Raw genomic sequence first — 5804 nt, 5'->3', positions numbered from 1 at the left:
TTGTGGTTTATATACACAATGGAGTACTACATGACAATGAGAAAGAATGAAATATGGCCCTTTGTAGCAACGTGGATGGAACTGGAGAGTGTTATGCTAAGTGAAATAAGCCATACAGAGAAAGACAGATACCATATGTGTTCACTCTTATGTGGATCCTGAGAAACTTAACAGAAACCCATGGGTGAGGGAAAGGAAAAAAAAAAGAGGAGAGAGCCAAAGCATAAGAGACTCTTAAAAACTGAGGGTTGATGGGGGGGGGAGGGAGGGGAGGGTGGGTGTTGGGTATTGAGGAGGGCACCTTTTGGGATGAGCACTGGGTGTTGTATGGAAACCAATTTGACAATAAACTTCATATACTGAAAAAAAAAGAAAAAATATGGCAATTGTGTTATTTTTCTAGTTTCAATCTAGTACATATCTGTTTCTAACCCTGATACAAGAACTGCATACAAAGCTATTTCTCCTGATAAATAATATAACCCTAGAGGGAGGCGAGCATTTACTATCCTCCCCTTTTTAGCATTACACATGATCTTAGCTGTCAATGACTGAGCACTGAGCATATTACCAGTGATCTCATTTAATTTTATTAGCTCCCTGCACACAAGCACTCTTGTACTATTTTACTGATGGGAAAGTGGAGGAGCAGGGAGGCCAGGCACCTTCTCAGATGCCTCACAATCAATGGTCAGCTGAGCTGAGAGTCAGACCCTCTGTGTGGCCTCTGGAACCCATGCATTCAGACCCACAATCCTACAGAATGCATCTGTAGTTTGTCCACTCTGAGAGGAAAGGCATCTGCTTTAAGAGTCATCACTGTATGATTTCTGATGGGCATTCTCATGATTAACATTAGTAAGTGAAATTGTATGTCAAGCAAATATGAATACACTGAATTTAAATCTCCCTCTGAACTTTGCTTACATTTAAAAAATGCATTCTTAGGATGCCTGGGTGTCTCGGTTAAGCATCCAACTTCCACTCAAGTCTCATGATCTCACGGTTCACAAGTTTGAGCCCAAACCCGGCTCTCTGCTGTCAGCACAGAGTCTGCTTCGGATCCTCTGTCTCCCTCTTTCTCTGCCCTTCCCCTGTGCTCTCCCTCTCTCTATCTCTCAAAAATAAAAATAAAACATTAAAGGGGTGCCTGTGTGGCTCAGTCTGCTGAATGTCTGGCTTTGGCTCAGGTCATGATCTCGCGGTTTGTGAGTATGAGTCCCGCATCAGGCTCTGTGCTGACAGCTCAGAGCCTGGAGCCTACTTCGGATTCTGTGTCTCCCTCTCTCTCTCTGCCCCTCCCCTGCTCATGCTCTGTCTCTCTTTATTTAATGTTAAATAAACATTAAAAAATTAAAAAAGTAAAAATAAACATAAAAAATGAAAAAATAAAACATTAAAAAAATTAAAAAGGACTCTCACAGAGAGTGTTTTGTGTTCCAGTACATATATGTTACTCCACAATTCACCCAAACTTTTATTTGATCACTGACACATGCATTATTCCTACTGTTAAAAGAACAATCCAGGCACAAGGGAGGGCCCAGGGCAGGAGACACCTCCCTAAGTTCCTCCACAGCTCAGCACCAAATGAGGCCCTCCAGTGGTTGGGGAGATTGCACTAGTCTCCAAGATCACTTTTGATCCCAAAATGCTATATTTGTACCCCTTTCTAAAAAAGAACAGATATGCCTTTCTCCTCCAGCCATTCAAGATGCTGAAAGAAAAGAAGGCTAAGGGGAAGAAGGTGGCCATGGGCCCTGCCGTCATGAAGAAGCAGGAGGCCAAAAAGGTGGTTGGTTAACCCCTTGTATGACAAAAGACCCAAGAATTTTAGCATCGATGGGGGAACTCCAGCCTAAAAGGGACCTGACCTGCCTTGTCACATGGCCCACTACATTCGGCTGTTCGGCCAAGGGCTATTCTGTATAAATGTCTAAAAGTGCCTCTCATGATTAACCAGTTCATCCAGGCCCTGAACCTCCAGACAGTTACTCAACTGCTTCAGCTGGCCCATAGATACAGACCAGAGACAAAGCAAGGGAAGAAGCAGAGATTGTTGGCCCAGGCTGAGAAGAAAGCTGGCAAAGAGGATGTCCCCACTAAGCACCTGTCCTTCAAGCAAGGGTTAATACTGTCACCACTTTGATGGAAAATAGAAAGGCTCAGCTTCCTAGGTAGTGATTACACATGATGTGGATCCCATTGAGTTGGCTGTCTTCCTGCATGCCCTCTGTGGTAATATAGGAGTCCCTACTGCATTATCAAAGGGAAGGCCAGGCTGTGCATCTGGTCCACAGGAAGACCTACACCACTGTCACCTTCACACAGGCTAACTCAGAAGACAAGGGAGTTCTGGCTAAGCTGGTGGAAGCTTAGAACCAATTACAAGGACACACATGATGAGATCTGCCATCACTGGGGAGGCAACGTCCTGGGTCCAAATTGGTGGCTCACATCACCAAGTTAGAAAAGGCATGGGCTAAAGAACTGGCCACCAAACTGGGCTAAGTGGAAGCTGTTGAATTTTCTATACATAAAAGTAATATAAAGTTCTCCTACAGCTAGTGCCAAATATAAAACAACAGAAATGTATTAAAAATGTATTTATCACATTTTCATGGATGTCACCCAGTGAGTTATTTCATTGACGGTTGTCCCAGAACCCTGATAGGCAGAAAGCAACCAGATGTTCTGCACATTTTTGTTGAAGGTACAGGAGTGTTGCTCTCTTACTGCTGCTGTCTGCTTCAGTAGCCCAGGCCAGGGCACTAATTGTGCAACTTAATTCTAATAGATGGTCCAAGTCTGCAGGTGAGAGGAGGGGATGGGCCTGTCTCCAAGCCCAGCAAGACCAGGCGTGGGAAATTGGATGGTACAGAGTATCCAGGGAAGTTCCGTCCCTCTGTCCTTCATCTAGAGGCCCCTTTTGAAAACCAGGTTCCACTGACCTGAAGGGGAAAGGGAAGTAGTCTAGTGTAGGAGCTGAATTCCTCCACATGCCTGGGGTTTCAAAGTACATTGAAATACTTGGGTGAGGACATGGGAAATTTGGATTCCAGGACCCCCTGGGCTTAGGAAGAGCCCTACATTTAGGTTCTCTGTGTTGGGTGGCTTGGAGTTGGGGCCTTGAGACTCAAGGTATCATCTCAGACCAGCAGGCGGTGGCTGGTGGCTGTCCCATGGGGAGAGAGGGGATGGCTGGCAGCAGCCTGGGACAGAGCCAATCTGTGGCACAGGAGGGAGAAGAGAGCAGGATGGGACAGTTCCCCCTTGAGGGCATCATTTGCTTCTCACAGAAGAGTCTCTAAATGTCTTCTTTCCCAAGACAAGTCAAACGTTGTCACATTATTATAATATTAGTTATAGTTAGTTATGAAATTAGACATCAGTTAGTCAAGGAACACATCTCTCTGCTTTCTGACTGCTCATAAGGACAAAATCTTTCTGAATGAGACTGGAGAAGCACATTTGAAAGCAAGTCAGAGACAATGCCTTCTGCAGCTGCGGGCGCATGAGAACCCACAGCCCATGGAGAAGCGGGGCTGGGAAGGGACTCCAGCCCTGCACTTGCGTCAGCTTCCTGGGTCAGCAGTCCTCATTGGGAACGTTTGTGGGACCTGTCTGCTGCTGTTATCAGGCCATCGGGCAGGCCAGAGGTGGATGACTCACTTGCACCTGGCTAATGTGGCAGGTGTTCTCTCTGCCTCCAGTTCCAAGAAGAGAGGGTGTGTCAGAGCACCCACGGTCCTATCTCCCATTGTCTCACACTGATGAGGGAAGACATTCCTGCTCCAGCTTCCTGTGGGGTCTTTCCCCAGTTCAATCTGTCACCAGCAAGATCTGCCCCGGGTGAGCCGCTGGGGGAGGCAGGCCCACGGACCCTGAAACCAGACCCATGTCTACATGGATGGACCTACAAGGACAGCTATGACAGGGCACCTGACACCTGTCCTGGGGGCCTTTGCAGTCCTGGTGGGAAACTGGGAGGTGAAGGTCATGTGGCATGGTATCCCTTCTTTCAGGGAGGATGGAGATGGCATAAGAAGGGCAACACGAGGGGTACCTGGGTTGAGCATCTGACTTTGGCTCAGGTCACAATCTCATGTTTTGTGGGTTCAAGCCCCATGGCAGGCTCTGTGCTGACAGCTCAGAGCCTGGAGCCTGCTTCGGATTCTGTCTCCCTTTCCACCCCTCCCCCACAAGTGCTCTGTCTCTCTCTCTCTTTCTGTCTCTCCCTCTGTCAAAAATAAATAAAAAAGAAGAGCAATATGAGTGACAAGCTGGCCATGTGGGGCTCAGAGAGTGGAGTGTGCTGCTCTGGACACACTGAGTGAAGAAGGCTGGCCAAGGAGAATGAGCCCATCAGGTGTCTTAGCAGCCCTGTGTGCAAATCTGGCCCCTATGCCTTTCACCAGGGCAGTTCCCTCAGTGCTGAGTCTGTCTCTTCTCATCTATAGAATGAAGACAGAAACAATGTGTGTGCTGTGCCCAGCACAGGGTGGATGGCACCAAATATCACCATCCATGGAGTTTCCCTGTGAACACTTATCAAGAGCTGCCAGTGCCACAGGCACAAGCCACCGAGGCTTTCCAGCTGAGGAGAGACATGATCAGGCCAGAATGGACAGGATTCCTTTGAATTTGTAACTGAGGAGGCTTCCAGGGTATCCAGGGATGAGGAAGAGGTTCCTGTCCCCCCAGCAGGATGTCCCCACCACCCCAGGGTTCCCAGCCTCATTTACCCACCCAGACGGTCCCCCTGTGCATCCATGCCTGGGTCCGTGGTCCCACAATGTTTCTGGGGGTAGAGACACATTTATTAATCTTTCTCAGCCCTGCCCCAGTGCCGTCACAGAGTAGGCTCAGTAACCCTGCACTGCTCTAGGAAGGCCAGCCCGGCAGGCAGATGAAAAGGTGCTACAATGGGCCCGCCCCTGAGGATGGGCAGCCTCACAGGGAGAAAACCCATTCAGGTGAAAACAAGGTTTTCTAGAGGAGAGGACACCCATGGGAATCAGGGAGGAGGTGTTCTCCAGACCTCAGAGGTGGCCTACAGTTCCAGTGTCCCAGTGCACACCCTTGTTTTAGGGACCCTGAGAGCCAGGCACCTATAAGACAGCCCTGAGCAGAACCAAGAAATCAGACGGGGATCCTTTGGAAGTGCCCAATGGGACTCACATCTGGGGAAGGAGGCAAAGGCTGGCTTGCTGCATAACTGGGGGTGGAGCTCCTGCCACAGTTTCAGTCCTCTCAGCAAGGCTATGGGAAAAAAGGGGTAAGGGACAGGCTGGCCCAGCCATTGGGACCACCATGGGCTCACAGCCTGGCTGGAACTCTGGTGTCATCCTGACTCTGGTATGGATTGTGACACAGGGCTGGGTGGGGCAGGCTAAAGAGGCTGGGAAGAGGTAGGGTCTGATCCTGCAGGTGGAGGAAATGAGCATAGCATGGGAGCCACTGCAAAAGGCAACTGGCAGCAGGGAAGGTGGAGACAGACAAAAGCCTCAAGCAAAGTGAAGTTAAGGAAGCTCATTAAGAATCATTTTGTTGGTGTTGTGGTGGTGGTGGTGGTGGTGGTTGGTGGTTTTGTGTGTGTTTAAAATTTCTTTTATGTTTATTATTTTTGAGAGAGAGACAGAGTGTGAACAGGGGCGGGGCAGAGAGAGGGAGACTCAGAATCCAAAGCATGCTCCAGGCTCTGAGCTGTCAGCACAGAGACAGACTCTGGGCTCAAGCCAAAGTCCAATGCTCAATCTAGTGAGCCACCCAGGCACCCCTGTTTTTTTGTTTGTTTGTTTGTT

This window comes from Panthera uncia (assembly GCF_023721935.1).
Source record: "Panthera uncia isolate 11264 chromosome A3 unlocalized genomic scaffold, Puncia_PCG_1.0 HiC_scaffold_11, whole genome shotgun sequence".
Lineage (NCBI taxonomy): Eukaryota > Metazoa > Chordata > Mammalia > Carnivora > Felidae > Panthera > Panthera uncia.
The sequence above is the reverse complement of the archived record's forward strand: the minus strand, read 5'-3'. Positions refer to the sequence as shown.